Below are 20,810 nucleotides of genomic sequence, written 5' to 3' on the forward strand. Positions count from 1 at the left end.
AGAGACAGGCTCCAGTGGAATATAAACAGGTTCAGGGTCTCGTGTAATATAAACTGAGGCAGGGTCCAGTGTAATATAAACAGGGTCTGGTGTAATATAAACAGAGACAGGGTCCAGTGTAATATGAACAGAGAAAAGGCCTAATGTAATATAAACAGAGACAGGGTCTCGTGTAATATAAACAGAGAAAGGGTCCAGTGTAATATAAACAGAGACAGGGTCGAGTGTAATTTCAACAGAGAAAGGTTCTAGTATAATATAAACAGAGAAAGTTTCTAGTGTAATATAAACAGAGAGAGGGACCAGGTCTTGTGTAATATAAACAGAGACAGGGTCTGGTGTAATATAAACAGAGACAGGGTCTAGTGTAATATAAACAGAGACAGGGTCTGGTGTAATATAAACAGAGACAGGGTCGAATGTAATATAAACTGGGACAGGATCTAGTATAATATAAACAGAGACAGGGTCCGGTGTCATATAAACAGAGACAGTGTCTCGTGCAATATAAACAGAGACAGGGTCCAGTGTAATATAAACAGAGACAAGGCCTAATGTAATATAAACAGAGACAGGGTCTCGTGTAATATAAACAGAGAAAGGGTCCAGTGTTATATAAACAGAGACAGGGTGCAGTGTAATATAAAAAGAGACAGTGCACACTGTAATATAAACAGAGACAGGGTCGAGTGTAATATAAACAGAGAATGGTTCGAGTATAATATTAACAGAGAAAGGTTCTCGTGTAATATAAACAGAGACAGGGTCCAGTGTAATATAAACAGGGTCTGGTGTAATATAAACAGGGACAGCGTCCGGTGTAATATAAACAGGGACAGGGTCTGGTGTAATATAAACAGGGACAGGGTCTGGTGTAATATAAAGAGGGACAGGGTCTGGTGTAATATAAACAGGGACAGGGTCTGGTGTAATATAAAGAGGGACAGGGTCTGGTGTAATATAAACAGGGACAGGGTCCAGTGCAATATCAACAGAGACAAGGTCGAGTGTAATATAAACAGAGACAGGCTCCAGTGGAATATAAACAGGTTCAGGGTCTCATGTAATATAAACTGAGGCAGGGTCCAGTGTAATATAAACAGGGTCTGGTGTAATATAAACAGAGACAGGGTCCAGTGTAATATGAACAGAGAAAAGGCCTAATGTAATATAAACAGAGACAGGGTCTCGTGTAATATAAACAGAGAAAGAGTCCAGTGTAATATAAACAGAGACAGGGTCCAGTGTAATATAAACAGATACAGGGTCGAGTGTAATTTCAACAGAGAAAGGTTCTAGTATAATATAAACAGAGAAAGTTTCTAGTGTAATATAAACAGAGACAGGGACCAGGTCTTGTGTAATATAAACAGAGACAGGGTCTGGTGTAATATAAACAGAGACAGGGTCTGATGTAATATAAACAGAGACAGGGTCTGGTGTAATATAAACAGAGACAGGGTCGAATGTAATATAAACTGGGACAGGATCGAGTATAATATAAACAGAGACAGGGTCCGGTGTCATATAAACATAGACAGGGTCCAGTGCAATATAAACAGAGACAGGGTCCAGTGTAATATGAACAGGGACAGCTTTTAGTGTAATATAAACAGAGACAGTGTCTAGTGCAATATAAACAGAGACAGGGTCCAGTGTAATATAAACAGAGACAAGGCCTAATGTAATATAAACAGAGACAGGGTCTCGTGTAATATAAACAGAGAAAGGGTCCAGTGTAATATGAACAGAGACAAGGTCTAGTGTAATATAAACAGGGACAGGGTCTAGTGTAATGTAAACTGGGACAGGATCAAGTGTAATATAAACAGAGACAGGGTCCGCTGTAATATAAATATAGACAGGGTCCAGGTCTTGTGTAATATAAACAGAGGCAGGGTCTAGTGTAATATAAACAGTGACAGGGTCAAGAGTAATATAAGCAGAGAAAGGGACCGGGTCTTGTGTCATATAAACAGAGACAGGGTCTTTTGCAATATAAACAGAGAAAGGGTCCAGTGTAATATAAACAGAGACAGAGTCCAGTGTAATATGTACAGAGACAAGGTCTCGTGTAATATAAACAGGGACAGGGTCTAGTGTAATATAAACAGAGACATGGCCTAGTGCAACATAAACACAGACAGGGTCTCGTGTAATATAAACAGAGTAAGTGTCCAGTGTAATATAAACAGAGACAGGGTCCAGTGTAATATGAACAGAGACAAGGTCTAGTGTAATATAAACAGGGACAGGGTCGAGTGTAATATAAACAGGGACAGGGTCGAGTGTAATATAAACAGAGAAAGGGTCTTGTGTAATATAAACAGAGACAGGGTCCGGTGTAACATAAACAAGGACAGGGTCCAGTGTAATATAAACAGGGTCTGTTGTAATATAAACAGAGACAGGGTCCAGTGTAATATAAACAGAGACAGGGTCTCGTGTAATATAAACATAGACAGGGTCCAGTGTAATATAAACAGAGACAGGGTCCAGTGTAATATCAACAGGGACAGCTTCTAGTGTAATATAAACAGAGACAGTGTCTAGTTCAATGTAAACAGAGACAGGGTCTAGTGTAATATAAACAGAGACAAGGCCTAATGTAATATAAACAGAAACAGGGTCTCGTATAATATATACAGAGAGAGGGTCCAGTGTAATATAAACAGAGACAGGGTCCAGTGTAATATAAACAGGGACAGGGTCGAGTGTAATATAAACAGAGAAATGTTCCAGTATAATTTAAACAGAGAAAGGTTCTAGTGTGATATAAACAGAGACAGGGTCTAGTGTAATATAAACAGAGACAGGGTCGAGTGTAATATAAACAGAGACAAGGTCTAGTGTAATATAAACAGGGATAGGGTGTAGTGTAATATAAACAGAGACAGGGTCTCGTGTAATATAAACAGAGAAAAGTTCTAGTTTATTATAAACAGATACAGGGTCCGGTGTAACATAACCAGTGACAGGGTCTGGTGTAATATAAACAGGGACAGGGTCTGGTGTAATATAAACAGGGACAGGGTCCAGTGCAATATCAACAGAGACAAGGTCTAGTGTAATATAAACAGAGATAGGGTCTGGTGTAACATAAACAGAGACAGGGTCTGGTGCAATATAAACAGAGACAGGGTCTGGTGTCATTTAAACAGGGTCAGGGTATGGTGTAATGCAAACAGAGACAGGGTCTTGTGTAATATAAACAGAGACAGGGTCGAGTGTAATATAAAGAGGGACAGGGTCTAGTGTAATATAAACAGAGACAAGGCCTAGTGTAATATAAAGAGAGACAGGGTCTCGTGTTATATAAACAGAGAAAGGGTCCAGTGTAATATAAACAGAGACATGGTCTAGTGTAATGTAAACAGAGACAAGGTCTAGTGTAATATAAACAGGGACAGGGTCTAGTGTAAAATAAACAGGGACAGGGTCTAGTGTAATATAAACAGGGACAGGGTCTAGTGTAATATAAACAGGGTCTGGTGTAATATAAACAGAGACAGGGTCCAGTGTAATATAAACAGGGACAGGGTCTAGTGTAATATAAACAGAGAGAGGGTCTAGTGCAATATAAACAGGGACAGGGTCTAGTGTAATATAAACAGAGACAGGGTCTAGTGTAATATAAACAGGGACAGGGTCTAGTGTAATATAAACAGGGAATGGGCCTACTGTGATATTAATAGAGACAGGGTCTAATGTAATAAAAAGAGGGACAGGGTCAAGTGTAATATAAACAGTGACAGGATCGAGTGTAATATAAACAGGGTCAGGGTATGGTGTAATGCAAACAGAGACAGTGTCTAGTGTAATATAAACAGAGACAGGGTCTCGTGTAACATAAATAGAGACAGGGTCTAGTGTAACATAAACAGAGACAGGGACCGGGTCTTGTGCAATATAAACAGCAACAGGGTCTAGTGTAATATAAACAGGGATAGGGCCTAGTGTAATATAAAGAGAGACAGGGTCTAGTGTAATATAAACAGAGACAGGGTCTAGTGTAATATAAACAGAGGGACAGGGTCTAGTGTAATATAAACAGAGACCAGGTCTAGTGTAATATAACCAGAGACAGGGTCTAGTGTAATATAAACAGAGAAAGGGTCCAGTGTAATATAAACAGAGACATGGTCTAGTGTAATGTAAACAGAGACAAGGTCTAGTGTAATATAAACAGGGACAGGGTCTAGTGTAAAATAAACAGGGACAGGGTCTAGTGTAATATAAACAGGGACAGGGTCTAGTGTAATATAAACAGGGTCTGGTGTAATATAAACAGGGACAGGGTCTAGTGTAATATAAACAGGGAATGGGCCTACTGTGATATTAATAGAGACAGGGTCTAATGTAATAAAAAGAGGGACAGGGTCAAGTGTAATATAAACAGTGACAGGATCGAGTGTAATATAAACAGGGTCAGGGTATGGTGTAATGCAAACAGAGACAGGGTCTAGTGTAATATAAACAGAGACAAGGCTGAGTGTAATATAAACAGAGACAGGGTCTAGTGTAATATAAACAGGGACAGGGTCTAGTGCAATATAAACAGAGAAAGGGTCGAGTGTAATATAAACAGAGACAAGGTCTAGTGTAATATAAACAGGGATAGGGTGTAGTGTAATATAAACAGAGACAGGGTCTCGTGTAATATAAACAGAGAAATGTTCTAGTTTATTATAAACAGATACAGGGTCCGGTGTAACATAACCAGTGACAGGGTCTGGTGTAATATAAACAGGGACAGGGTCTGGTGTAATATAAACAGGGACAGGGTCCAGTGCAATATCAACAGAGACAAGGTCTAGTGTAATATAAACAGAGATAGGGTCTGGTGTAACATAAACAGAGACAGGGTCTGGTGCAATATAAACAGAGACAGGGTCTGGTGTCATTTAAACAGGGTCAGGGTATGGTGTAATGCAAACAGAGACAGGGTCTTGTGTAATATAAACAGAGACAGGGTCGAGTGTAATATAAAGAGGGACAGGGTCTAGTGTAATATAAACAGAGAGAGGGTCTAGTGCAATATAAACAGGGACAGGGTCCAGTGTAAAATAAACAGAGACAAGGCCTAATGTAATATAAACAGAGACAGGGTCTCGTGTAATATAAACAGAGAAAGGGTCCAGTGTAACATAAACAGAGACAGGGTGCAGTGTAATATAAAAAGAGACAGTGCACACTGTAATATAAACAGAGACAGGGTCGAGTGTAATATAAACAGAGAATGGTTCGAGTATAATATTAACAGAGAAAGGTTCTCGTGTAATATAAACAGAGACAGGGTCCAGTGTAATATAAACAGGGTCTGGTGTAATATAAACAGGGACAGCGTCCGGTGTAATATAAACAGGGACAGGGTCTGGTGTAATATAAACAGGGACAGGGTCTGGTGTAATATAAAGAGGGACAGGGTCTGGTGTAATATAAACAGGGACAGGGTCTGGTGTAATATAAAGAGGGACAGGGTCTGGTGTAATATAAACAGGGACAGGGTCCAGTGCAATATCAACAGAGACAAGGTCGAGTGTAATATAAACAGAGACAGGCTCCAGTGGAATATAAACAGGTTCAGGGTCTCGTGTAATATAAACTGAGGCAGGGTCCAGTGTAATATAAACAGGGTCTGGTGTAATATAAACAGAGACAGGGTCCAGTGTAATATGAACAGAGAAAAGGCCTAATGTAATATAAACAGAGACAGGGTCTCGTGTAATATAAACAGAGAAAGGGTCCAGTGTAATATAAACAGAGACAGGGTCGAGTGTAATTTCAACAGAGAAAGGTTCTAGTATAATATAAACAGAGAAAGTTTCTAGTGTAATATAAACAGAGAGAGGGACCAGGTCTTGTGTAATATAAACAGAGACAGGGTCTGGTGTAATATAAACAGAGACAGGGTCTAGTGTAATATAAACAGAGACAGGGTCTGGTGTAATATAAACAGAGGCAGGGTCGAATGTAATATAAACTGGGACAGGATCTAGTATAATATAAACAGAGACAGGGTCCGGTGTCATATAAACAGAGACAGTGTCTCGTGCAATATAAACAGAGACAGGGTCCAGTGTAATATAAACAGAGACAAGGCCTAATGTAATATAAACAGAGACAGGGTCTCGTGTAATATAAACAGAGAAAGGGTCCAGTGTTATATAAACAGAGACAGGGTACAGTGTAATATAAAAAGAGACAGTGCACACTGTAATATAAACAGAGACAGGGTCGAGTGTAATATAAACAGAGAATGGTTCGAGTATAATATTAACAGAGAAAGGTTCTCGTGTAATATAAACAGAGACAGGGTCCAGTGTAATATAAACAGGGTCTGGTGTAATATAAACAGGGACAGCGTCCGGTGTAATATAAACAGGGACAGGGTCTGGTGTAATATAAACAGGGACAGGGTCTGGTGTAATATAAAGAGGGACAGGGTCTGGTGTAATATAAACAGGGACAGGGTCTGGTGTAATATAAAGAGGGACAGGGTCTGGTGTAATATAAACAGGGACAGGGTCCAGTGCAATATCAACAGAGACAAGGTCGAGTGTAATATAAACAGAGACAGGCTCCAGTGGAATATAAACAGGTTCAGGGTCTCATGTAATATAAACTGAGGCAGGGTCCAGTGTAATATAAACAGGGTCTGGTGTAATATAAACAGAGACAGGGTCCAGTGTAATATGAACAGAGAAAAGGCCTAATGTAATATAAACAGAGACAGGGTCTCGTGTAATATAAACAGAGAAAGAGTCCAGTGTAATATAAACAGAGACAGGGTCCAGTGTAATATAAACAGATACAGGGTCGAGTGTAATTTCAACAGAGAAAGGTTCTAGTATAATATAAACAGAGAAAGTTTCTAGTGTAATATAAACAGAGACAGGGACCAGGTCTTGTGTAATATAAACAGAGACAGGGTCTGGTGTAATATAAACAGAGACAGGGTCTGATGTAATATAAACAGAGACAGGGTCTGGTGTAATATAAACAGAGACAGGGTCGAATGTAATATAAACTGGGACAGGATCGAGTATAATATAAACAGAGACAGGGTCCGGTGTCATATAAACATAGACAGGGTCCAGTGCAATATAAACAGAGACAGGGTCCAGTGTAATATGAACAGGGACAGCTTTTAGTGTAATATAAACAGAGACAGTGTCTAGTGCAATATAAACAGAGACAGGGTCCAGTGTAATATAAACAGAGACAAGGCCTAATGTAATATAAACAGAGACAGGGTCTCGTGTAATATAAACAGAGAAAGGGTCCAGTGTAATATGAACAGAGACAAGGTCTAGTGTAATATAAACAGGGACAGGGTCTAGTGTAATGTAAACTGGGACAGGATCAAGTGTAATATAAACAGAGACAGGGTCCGCTGTAATATAAATATAGACAGGGTCCAGGTCTTGTGTAATATAAACAGAGGCAGGGTCTAGTGTAATATAAACAGTGACAGGGTCAAGAGTAATATAAGCAGAGAAAGGGACCGGGTCTTGTGTCATATAAACAGAGACAGGGTCTTTTGCAATATAAACAGAGAAAGGGTCCAGTGTAATATAAACAGAGACAGAGTCCAGTGTAATATGTACAGAGACAAGGTCTCGTGTAATATAAACAGGGACAGGGTCTAGTGTAATATAAACAGAGACATGGCCTAGTGCAACATAAACACAGACAGGGTCTCGTGTAATATAAACAGAGTAAGTGTCCAGTGTAATATAAACAGAGACAGGGTCCAGTGTAATATGAACAGAGACAAGGTCTAGTGTAATATAAACAGGGACAGGGTCGAGTGTAATATAAACAGGGACAGGGTCGAGTGTAATATAAACAGAGAAAGGGTCTTGTGTAATATAAACAGAGACAGGGTCCGGTGTAACATAAACAAGGACAGGGTCCAGTGTAATATAAACAGGGTCTGTTGTAATATAAACAGAGACAGGGTCCAGTGTAATATAAACAGAGACAGGGTCTCGTGTAATATAAACATAGACAGGGTCCAGTGTAATATAAACAGAGACAGGGTCCAGTGTAATATCAACAGGGACAGCTTCTAGTGTAATATAAACAGAGACAGTGTCTAGTTCAATGTAAACAGAGACAGGGTCTAGTGTAATATAAACAGAGACAAGGCCTAATGTAATATAAACAGAAACAGGGTCTCGTATAATATATACAGAGAGAGGGTCCAGTGTAATATAAACAGAGACAGGGTCCAGTGTAATATAAACAGGGACAGGGTCGAGTGTAATATAAACAGAGAAATGTTCCAGTATAATTTAAACAGAGAAAGGTTCTAGTGTAATATAAACAGGGAATGGGCCTACTGTGATATTAATAGAGACAGGGTCTAATGTAATAAAAAGAGGGACAGGGTCAAGTGTAATATAAACAGTGACAGGATCGAGTGTAATATAAACAGGGCCAGAGTATGGTGTAATGCAAACAGAGACAGGGTCTAGTGTAACATAAACATAGACAGGGTCCAGTGTAATATAAACAGGGACAGGGTCTAGTGTAATATAAACAGAGATAGGGTCTAGTGTAACATAAACAGACACAGGGACCGGGTCTTGTGCAATATAAACAGCAACAGGGTCTAGTATAATATAAACAGGGATAGGGCCTCGTGTAATATAAAGAGAGACAGGGTCTAGTGTAATATAAACAGAGACAGGGTCTAGTGTAATATAAACAGAGACAGGGTCGAGTGTAATATAAACAGAGACAAGGTCTAGTGTAATATAAACAGGGATAGGGTGTAGTGTAATATAAACAGAGACAGGGTCCAGTGTAATATAAACAGGGACAGGGTCGAGTGTAATATAAACAGAGAAATGTTCCAGTATAATTTAAACAGAGAAAGGTCTGGTGTAATATAAACAGGGACAGGGTCTAGTGTAATATAAACAGGGAATGGGCCTACTGTGATATTAATAGAGACAGGGTCTAATGTAATAAAAAGAGGGACAGGGTCAAGTGTAATATAAACAGTGACAGGATCGAGTGTAATATAAACAGGGTCAGGGTATGGTGTAATGCAAACAGAGACAGGGTCTAGTGTAATATAAACAGAGACAAGGCTGAGTGTAATATAAACAGAGACAGGGTCTAGTGTAATATAAACAGGGACAGGGTCTAGTGCAATATAAACAGAGAAAGGGTCGAGTGTAATATAAACAGAGACAAGGTCTAGTGTAATATAAACAGGGATAGGGTGTAGTGTAATATAAACAGAGACAGGGTCTCGTGTAATATAAACAGAGAAATGTTCTAGTTTATTATAAACAGATACAGGGTCCGGTGTAACATAACCAGTGACAGGGTCTGGTGTAATATAAACAGGGACAGGGTCTGGTGTAATATAAACAGGGACAGGGTCCAGTGCAATATCAACAGAGACAAGGTCTAGTGTAATATAAACAGAGATAGGGTCTGGTGTAACATAAACAGAGACAGGGTCTGGTGCAATATAAACAGAGACAGGGTCTGGTGTCATTTAAACAGGGTCAGGGTATGGTGTAATGCAAACAGAGACAGGGTCTTGTGTAATATAAACAGAGACAGGGTCGAGTGTAATATAAAGAGGGACAGGGTCTAGTGTAATATAAACAGAGAGAGGGTCTAGTGCAATATAAACAGGGACAGGGTCTAGTGTAATATAAACAGAGACAGGGTCTAGTGTAATATAAACAGGGACAGGGTCTAGTGTAATATAAACAGGGAATGGGCCTACTGTGATATTAATAGAGACAGGGTCTAATGTAATAAAAAGAGGGACAGGGTCAAGTGTAATATAAACAGTGACAGGATCGAGTGTAATATAAACAGGGTCAGGGTATGGTGTAATGCAAACAGAGACAGTGTCTAGTGTAATATAAACAGAGACAGGGTCTCGTGTAACATAAATAGAGACAGGGTCTAGTGTAACATAAACAGAGACAGGGACCGGGTCTTGTGCAATATAAACAGCAACAGGGTCTAGAGTAATATAAACAGGGATAGGGCCTAGTGTAATATAAAGAGAGACAGGGTCTAGTGTAATATAAACAGAGACAGGGTCTAGTGTAATATAAACAGAGACAGGGTCGAGTGTAATATAAACAGAGACAAGGTCTAGTGTAATATAAACAGGGATAGGGTGTAGTGTAATATAAACAGAGACAGGGTCTCGTGTAATATAAACAGAGAAAAGTTCTAGTTTATTATAAACAGATACAGGGTCCGGTGTAACATAACCAGTGACAGGGTCTGGTGTAATATAAACAGGGACAGGGTCTGGTGTAATATAAACAGGGACAGGGTCCAGTGCAATATCAACAGAGACAAGGTCTAGTGTAATATAAACAGAGATAGGGTCTGGTGTAACATAAACAGAGACAGGGTCTGGTGCAATATAAACAGAGACAGGGTCTGGTGTCATTTAAACAGGGTCAGGGTATGGTGTAATGCAAACAGAGACAGGGTCTTGTGTAATATAAACAGAGACAGGGTCGAGTGTAATATAAAGAGGGACAGGGTCTAGTGTAATATAAACAGAGACAAGGCCTAGTGTAATATAAAGAGAGACAGGGTCTCGTGTTATATAAACAGAGAAAGGGTCCAGTGTAATATAAACAGAGACATGGTCTAGTGTAATGTAAACAGAGACAAGGTCTAGTGTAATATAAACAGGGACAGGGTCTAGTGTAAAATAAACAGGGACAGGGTCTAGTGTAATATAAACAGGGACAGGGTCTAGTGTAATATAAACAGGGTCTGGTGTAATATAAACAGAGACAGGGTCCAGTGTAATATAAACAGGGACAGGGTCTAGTGTAATATAAACAGAGAGAGGGTCTAGTGCAATATAAACAGGGACAGGGTCTAGTGTAATATAAACAGAGACAGGGTCTAGTGTAATATAAACAGGGACAGGGTCTAGTGTAATATAAACAGGGAATGGGCCTACTGTGATATTAATAGAGACAGGGTCTAATGTAATAAAAAGAGGGACAGGGTCAAGTGTAATATAAACAGTGACAGGATCGAGTGTAATATAAACAGGGTCAGGGTATGGTGTAATGCAAACAGAGACAGTGTCTAGTGTAATATAAACAGAGACAGGGTCTCGTGTAACATAAATAGAGACAGGGTCTAGTGTAACATAAACAGAGACAGGGACCGGGTCTTGTGCAATATAAACAGCAACAGGGTCTAGTGTAATAGAAACAGGGATAGGGCCTAGTGTAATATAAAGAGAGACAGGGTCTAGTGTAATATAAACAGAGACAGGGTCTAGTGTAATATAAACAGAGGGACAGGGTCTAGTGTAATATAAACAGAGACAGGGTCTAGTGTAATATAAACAGAGACAGGGTCTAGTGTAATATAAACAGAGACATGGTCTAGTGTAATATAAACAGAGACCAGGTCTAGTGTAATATAACCAGAGACAGGGTCTAGTGTAATATAAACAGAGAAAGGGTCCAGTGTAATATAAACAGAGACATGGTCTAGTGTAATGTAAACAGAGACAAGGTCTAGTGTAATATAAACAGGGACAGGGTCTAGTGTAAAATAAGCAGGGACAGGGTCTAGTGTAATATAAACAGGGACAGGGTCTGGTGTAATATAAACAGAGACAGGGTCCAGTGTAATATAAACAGGGACAGGGTCTAGTGTAATATAAACAGAGAGAGGGTCTAGTGCAATATAAACAGGGACAGGGTCTAGTGTAATATAAACAGAGACAGGGTCTAGTGTAATATAAACAGGGACAGGGTCTAGTGTAATATAAACAGGGAATGGGCCTACTGTGATATTAAGAGACAGGGTCTAATGTAATAAAAAGAGGGACAGGGTCAAGTGTAATATAAACAGTGACAGGATCGAGTGTAATATAAACAGGGTCAGGGTATGGTGTAATGCAAACAGAGACAGTGTCTAGTGTAATATAAACAGAGACTGGGTCTCGTGTAACATAAATAGAGACAGGGTCTAGTGTAACATAAACAGAGACAGGGACCGGGTCTTGTGCAATATAAACAGCAACAGGGTCTAGTGTAATATAAACAGGGATAGGGCCTAGTGTAATATAAAGAGAGACAGGGTCTAGTGTAATATAAACAGAGACAGGGTCTAGTGTAATATAAACAGAGGGACAGGGTCTAGTGTAATATAAACAGAGACAGGGTCTAGTGTAATATAAACAGAGACAGCGTCTAGTGTAATATAAACAGAGACATGGTCTAGTGTAATATAAACAGAGACCAGGTCTAGTGTAATATAACCAGAGACAGGGTCTAGTGTAATATAAACAGAGACAGGGTCCGGTGTAATATGAACAGAGACAAGGTCTAGTGTAATATAAACAGGGACAGGGTCTGGTGTAATATAAACAGGGACAGGGTCTAGTGTAATATAAACAGGGACAGGGTCTCGTGTAATATAAACAGAGACAAGGCCGAGTGTAATGTTAACAGAGACGGGGTCTCGTGCAAATAAACAGAGAAAGGGTCCAGTGTAATATAAACAGAGACAGGGTCCAGTGTAATATAACCAGAGACAGGGTCCGGTGCAACATAAACAGAGACAGGGTCGAGTGTAATATAAACAGAGACAGGGTCGAGTGTAATATAAACAGAGACAAGGTCTAGTGTAATATAAACAGAGACAATGTCGAGTGCAATATAAACAGGGACAGGGTCTAGTTTAATATAAAAACGGACAGGGTCTAGTGTAATATAAACAGAGACAGGGTCTGGTGTAATATAAACAGGGTCAGGGTATGGTGTAATATAAACAGGGACAGGGTCCAGTACACTATCAACAATGACAAAGTCGAGTGTAATATAAACAGAGATAGGGTCTGGTGGAACATAAACAGAGACAGAATCTGGTGTAATATAAACAGAGACAGGATCTGGTGTAATATAAACAGGGTCAGGGTATGGTTTAATGCAAACAGAGACAGGGTCTAGTGTAATGTAAACAGAGACAGTTTCTAGTGTAATATAAACAGAGACAGGAACCAGGTCTTGTGTAATATAAACAGAGACAGGTTCTAGTGTAATATAAACAGTGACAGGGTCTAGTGTAATATAAACAGAGACAGGGACCAGGTCTTGTGTACTATAAACAGAGACAAGGCCTAGTGTAATATAAACAGAGACAGGGTCTCGTGTAATGTAAACAGAGAAAGGGTCCAGTGCAATATAAACAGAGACAGGGTCCAGGGTAATATAAACAGTGACAGGGTCTGGTGCAACATAAACAGAGACAGGGTCCAGTGCAATATCAACAGAGACAAGGTCTGGTGTAATATAAACAGAGACAGTGTCTGGTGTAATATAAACAGGGTCAGGGTATGGTGCAATGCAAACAAAGACAGGGTCCAGTGTAATATAAACAGGGACAGGGTCTAGTGTAATATAAACAGAGGCAGTGTCCAGTGTAATATAAACAGGGTCTGGTGTAATATAAACAGAAACAGAGTCTAGTGTAATATGAACAGGGACAGGGTCTAGTGTAATATAAACAGAGATAGGGTCTAGTGTAACATAAACAGACACAGGGACCGGGTCTTGTGCAATATAAACAGCAACAGGGTCTAGTGTAATATAAACTGGGATAGGGCCTAGTGTGAAATAAAGAGAGACAGGGTCTAGTGTAATATAAACAGAGACAGGGTCCGGTGTAACATAAACAAGGACAGGGTCCAGTGTAATATAAACAGGGTCTGTTGTAATATAAACAGAGACAGGGTCCAGTGCAATATAAACAGAGACAGGGTCCAGTGTAATATAAACAGAGACAAGGCCTAATGTAATATAAACAGAAACAGGGTCTCGTATAATATATACAGAGAGAGGGTCCAGTGTAATATAAACAGAGACAGGGTCCAGTGTAATATAAACAGGGACAGGGTCCAGTGTAATATAAACAGAGAAATGTTCCAGTATAATTTAAACAGAGAAAGGTTCTCGTGTGATATAAACAGAGACAGGGTCTAGTGTAATATAAACAGGGACAGGGTGTAGTGTAATATAAACAGAGACAGGGTCTCGTGTAATATAAACAGAGAAAAGTTCTAGTTTATTATAAACAGATACAGGGTCCGGTGTAACATAACCAGTGACAGGGTCTGGTGTAATATAAACAGGGACAGGGTCTGGTGTAATATAAACAGAGACAGGGCCTCGTGTAATATCAACAGAGACAAGGTCTAGTGTAATATAAACAGAGATAGGGTCTGGTGTAAAATAAACAGAGACAGGGTCTGGTGTAATATGAACAGAGACAGGGTCTGGTGTCATGTAAACAGGGTCAGGGTATGGTGTAATGCAAACAGAGACAGGGTCTTGTGTAATATAAACAGAGACAGGGTCGAGTGTAATATAAAGAGGGACAGGGTCTAGTGTAATATAAACAGAGACAAGGCCTAGTGTAATATAAAGAGAGACAGGGTCTCGTGTTATATAAACAGAGAAAGGGTCCAGTGTAATATAAACAGAGACATGGTCTAGTGTAATGTAAACAGAGACAAGGTCTAGTGTAATATAAACAGGGACAGGGTCTAGTGTAAAATAAACAGGGACAGGGTCTAGTGTAATATAAACAGGGTCTGGTGTAATATAAACAGAGACAGGGTCCAGTGTAATATAAACAGGGACAGGGTCTAGTGTAATATAAACAGAGAGAGGGTCTAGTGCAATATAAACAGGGACAGGGTCTAGTGTAATATAAACAGAGACAGGGTCTAGTGTAATATAAACAGGGACAGGGTCTAGTGTAATATAAACAGGGAATGGGCCTACTGTGATATTAATAGAGACAGGGTCTAATGTAATAAAAAGAGGGACAGGGTCAAGTGTAATATAAACAGTGACAGGATCGAGTGTAATATAAACAGGGTCAGGGTATGGTGTAATGCAAACAGAGACAGTGTCTAGTGTAATATAAACAGAGACAGGGTCTCGTGTAACATAAATAGAGACAGGGTCTAGTGTAACATAAACAGAGACAGGGACCGGGTCTTGTGCAATATAAACAGCAACAGGGTCTAGTGTAATATAAACAGGGATAGGGCCTAGTGTAATATAAAGAGAGACAGGGTCTAGTGTAATATAAACAGAGACAGGGTCTAGTGTAATATAAACAGAGGGACAGGGTCTAGTGTAATATAAACAGAGACAGGGTCTAGTGTAATATAAACAGAGACAGGGTCTAGTGTAATATAAACAGAGACATGGTCTAGTGTAATATAACCAGAGACAGGGTCTAGTGTAATATAAACAGAGAAAGGGTCCAGTGTAATATAAACAGAGACATGGTCTAGTGTAATGTAAACAGAAACAAGGTCTAGTGTAATATAAACAGGGACAGGGTCTAGTGTAAAATAAGCAGGGACAGGGTCTAGTGTAATATAAACAGGGACAGGGTCTGGTGTAATATAAACAGAGACAGGGTCCAGTGTAATATAAACAGGGACAGGGTCTAGTGTAATATAAACAGAGAGAGGGTCTAGTGCAATATAAACAGGGACAGGGTCTAGTGTAATATAAACAGAGACAGGGTCTAGTGTAATATAAACAGGGACAGGGTCTAGTGTAATATAAACAGGGAATGGGCCTACTGCGATATTAATAGAGACAGGGTCTAATGTAATAAAAAGAGGGACAGGGTCAAGTGTAATATAAACAGTGACAGGATCGAGTGTAATATAAACAGGGTCAGGGTATGGTGTAATGCAAACAGAGACAGTGTCTAGTGTAATATAAACAGAGACTGGGTCTCGTGTAACATAAATAGAGACAGGGTCTAGTGTAACATAAACAGAGACAGGGACCGGGTCTTGTGCAATATAAACAGCAACAGGGTCTAGTGTAATATAAACAGGGATAGGGCCTAGTGTAATATAAAGAGAGACAGGGTCTAGTGTAATATAAACAGAGACAGGGTCTAGTGTAATATAAACAGAGGGACAGGGTCTAGTGTAATATAAACAGAGACAGGGTCTAGTGTAATATAAACAGAGACAGCGTCTAGTGTAATATAAACAGAGACAAGGTCTAGTGTAATATAAACAGGGACAGGGTCTGGTGTAATATAAACAGGGACAGGGTCTAGTGTAATATAAACAGGGACAGGGTCTCGTGTAATATAAACAGAGACAAGGCCGAGTGTAATGTTAACAGAGACGGGGTCTCGTGCAAATAAACAGAGAAAGGGTCCAGTGTAATATAAACAGAGACAGGGTCCAGTGTAATATAACCAGAGACAGGGTCCGGTGCAACATAAACAGAGACAGGGTCGAGTGTAATATAAACAGAGACAGGGTCGAGTGTAATATAAACAGAGACAAGGTCTAGTGTAATATAAACAGAGACAATGTCGAGTGCAATATAAACAGGGACAGGGTCTAGTTTAATATAAAAACGGACAGGGTCTAGTGTAATATAAACAGAGACAGGGTCTGGTGTAATATAAACAGGGTCAGGGTATGGTGTAATATAAACAGGGACAGGGTCCAGTACACTATCAACAATGACAAAGTCGAGTGTAATATAAACAGAGATAGGGTCTGGTGGAACATAAACAGAGACAGAATCTGGTGTAATATAAACAGAGACAGGATCTGGTGTAATATAAACAGGGTCAGGGTATGGTTTAATGCAAACAGAGACAGGGTCTAGTGTAATGTAAACAGAGACAGTTTCTAGTGTAATATAAACAGAGACAGGAACCAGGTCTTGTGTAATATAAACAGAGACAGGTTCTAGTGTAATATAAACAGTGACAGGGTCTAGTGTAATATAAACAGAGACAGGGACCAGGTCTTGTGTACTATAAACAGAGACAAGGCCTAGTGTAATATAAACAGAGACATGGTCTCGTGTAATGTAAACAGAGAAAGGGTCCAGTGCAATATAAACAGAGACAGGGTCCAGGGTAATATAAACAGTGACAGGGTCTGGTGCAACATAAACAGAGACAGGGTCCAGTGCAATATCAACAGAGACAAGGTCTGGTGTAATATAAACAGAGACAGTGTCTGGTGTAATATAAACAGGGTCAGGGTATGGTGCAATGCAAACAAAGACAGGGTCCAGTGTAATATAAACAGGGACAGGGTCTAGTGTAATATAAACAGAGGCAGTGTCCAGTGTAATATAAACAGGGTCTGGTGTAATATAAACAGAAACAGAGTCTAGTGTAATATGAACAGGGACAGGGTCTAGTGTAATATAAACAGAGATAGGGTCTAGTGTAACATAAACAGACACAGGGACCGGGTCTTGTGCAATATAAACAGCAACAGGGTCTAGTGTAATATAAACTGGGATAGGGCCTAGTGTGAAATAAAGAGAGACAGGGTCTAGTGTAATATAAACAGAGACAGGGTCCGGTGTAACATAAACAAGGACAGGGTCCAGTGTAATATAAACAGGGTCTGTTGTAATATAAACAGAGACAGGGTCCAGTGTAATATAAACAGAGACAGGGTCTCGTGTAATATAAACATAGACAGGGTCCAGTGCAATATAAACAGAGACAGGGTCCAGTGTAATATAAACAGAGACAAGGCCTAATGTAATATAAACAGAAACAGGGTCTCGTATAATATATACAGAGAGAGGGTCCAGTGTAATATAAACAGAGACAGGGTCCAGTGTAATATAAACAGGGACAGGGTCCAGTGTAATATAAACAGAGAAATGTTCCAGTATAATTTAAACAGAGAAAGGTTCTCGTGTGATATAAACAGAGACAGGGTCTAGTGTAATATAAACAGGGACAGGGTGTAGTGTAATATAAACAGAGACAGGGTCTCGTGTAATATAAACAGAGAAAAGTTCTAGTTTATTATAAACAGATACAGGGTCCGGTGTAACATAACCAGTGACAGGGTCTGGTGTAATATAAACAGGGACAGGGTCTGGTGTAATATAAACAGAGACAGGGTCTCGTGTAATATCAACAGAGACAAGGTCTAGTGTAATATAAACAGAGATAGGGTCTGGTGTAACATAAACAGAGACAGGGTCTGGTGTAATATGAACAGAGACAGGGTCTGGTGTCATGTAAACAGGGTCAGGGTATGGTGTAATGCAAACAGAGACAGGGTCTTGTGTAATATAAACAGAGACAGGGTCGAGTGTAATATAAAGAGGGACAGGGTCTAGTGTAATATAAACAGAGACAAGGCCTAGTGTAATATAAAGAGAGACAGGGTCTCGTGTTATATAAACAGAGAAAGGGTCCAGTGTAATATAAACAGAGACATGGTCTAGTGTAATGTAAACAGAGACAAGGTCTAGTGTAATATAAACAGGGACAGGGTCTAGTGTAAAATAAACAGGGACAGGGTCTAGTGTAATATAAACACGGTCTGGTGTAATATAAACAGAGACAGGGTCTAGTGTAATATAAACAGGGTCAGGGTATGGTTTAATGCAAACAGAGACAGGGTCTAGTGTAATGTAAACAGAGACAGTTTCTAGTGTAATATAAACAGAGACAGGGACCAGGTCTTGTGTAATATAAACAGAGACAGGTTCTAGTGTAATATAAACAGTGACAGGGTCTAGTGTAATATAAACAGAGACAGGGACCAGGTCTTGTGTACTATAAACAGAGACAGGGTCTAGTGTAATATAAACAGGGACAGGGTCTAGTGTTATATAAACAGAGACAAGGCCTAGTGTAATATAAACAGAGACAGGGTCTCGTGTAATGTAAACGGAGAAAGGGTCCAGTGCAATATAAACAGAGACAGGGTCCAGGGTAATATAAACAGTGACAGGGTCTGGTGCAACATAAACAGAGACAGGGTCCAGTGCAATATCAACAGAGACAAGGTCTGGTGTAATATAAACAGAGACAGTGTCTGGTGTAATATAAACAGGGTCAGGGTATGGTGCAATGCAAACAAAGACAGGGTCCAGTGTAATATAAACAGGGACAGGGTCTAGTGTAATATTAACAGAGGCAGTGTCCAGTGTAATATAAACAGGGTCTGGTGTAATATAAACAGAAACAGAGTCTAGTGTAATATGAACAGGGACAGGGTCTTGTGTAATATAAACAGGGCCAGAGTATGGTGTAATGCAAACAGAGACAGGGTCTAGTGTAACATAAACATAGACAGGGTCCAGTGTAATATAAACAGGGACAGGGTCTAGTGTAATATAAACAGAGATAGGGTCTAGTGTAACATAAACAGACACAGGGACCGGGTCTTGTGCAATATAAACAGCAACAGGGTCTAGTATAATATAAACAGGGATAGGGCCTCGTGTAATATAAAGAGAGACAGGGTCTAGTGTAATATAAACAGAGACAGGGTCTAGTGTAATATAAACAGAGACAGGGTCGAGTGTAATATAAACAGAGACAAGGTCTAGTGTAATATAAACAGGGATAGGGTGTAGTGTAATATAAACAGAGACAGGGTCCAGTGTAATATAAACAGGGACAGGGTCGAGTGTAATATAAACAGAGAAATGTTCCAGTATAATTTAAACAGAGAAAGGTTCTCGTGTGATATAAACAGAGACAGGGTCTAGTGTAATATAAACAGGGACAGGGTGTAGTGTAATATAAACAGAGACAGGGTCTCGTGTAATATAAACAGAGAAAAGTTCTAGTTTATTATAAACAGATACAGGGTCCGGTGTAACATAACCAGTGACAGGGTCTGGTGTAATATAAACAGGGACAGGGTCTGGTGTAATATAAACAGGGACAGGGTCCAGTGCAATATCAACAGAGACAAGGTCTAGTGTAATATAAACAGAGAGAGGGTCTGGTGTAACATAAACAGAGACAGGGTCTGGTGCAATATAAACAGAGACAGGGTCTGGTGTCATTTAAACAGGGTCAGGGTATGGTGTAATGCAAACAGAGACAGGGTCTTGTGTAATATAAACAGAGACAGGGTCTTGTGTAATATAAACAGAGACAGGGTCGAGTGTAATATAAAGAGGGACAGGGTCTAGTGTAATATAAACAGAGACAAGGCCTAGTGTAATATAAAGAGAGACAGGGTCTCGTGTTATATAAACAGAGAAAGGGTCCAGTGTAATATAAACAGAGACATGGTCTAGTGTAATGTAAACAGAGACAAGGTCTAGTGTAATATAAACAGGGACAGGGTCTAGTGTAAAATAAGCAGGGACAGGGTCTAGTGTAATATAAACAGGGACAGGGTCTGGTGTAATATAAACAGAGACAGGGTCCAGTGTAATATAAACAGGGACAGGGTCTAGTGTAATATAAACAGAGAGAGGGTCTAGTGCAATATAAACAGGGACAGGGTCTAGTGTAATATAAACAGAGACAGGGTCTAGTGTAATATAAACAGGGACAGGGTCTAGTGTAATATAAACAGGGAATGGGCCTACTGCGATATTAATAGAGACAGGGTCTAATGTAATAAAAAGAGGGACAGGGTCAAGTGTAATATAAACAGTGACAGGATCGAGTGTAATATAAACAGGGTCAGGGTATGGTGTAATGCAAACAGAGACAGTGTCTAGTGTAATATAAACAGAGACTGGGTCTCGTGTAACATAAATAGAGACAGGGTCTAGTGTAACATAAACAGAGACAGGGACCGGGTCTTGTGCAATATAAACAGCAACAGGGTCTAGTGTAATATAAACAGGGATAGGGCCTAGTGTAATATAAAGAGAGACAGGGTCTAGTGTAATATAAACAGAGACAGGGTCTAGTGTAATATAAACAGAGGGACAGGGTCTAGTGTAATATAAACAGAGACAGGGTCTAGTGTAATATAAACAGAG

This window comes from Pristiophorus japonicus, chromosome 12, assembly GCF_044704955.1.
Source record: "Pristiophorus japonicus isolate sPriJap1 chromosome 12, sPriJap1.hap1, whole genome shotgun sequence".
In the NCBI taxonomy this organism is placed as follows: domain Eukaryota; kingdom Metazoa; phylum Chordata; class Chondrichthyes; family Pristiophoridae; genus Pristiophorus; species Pristiophorus japonicus.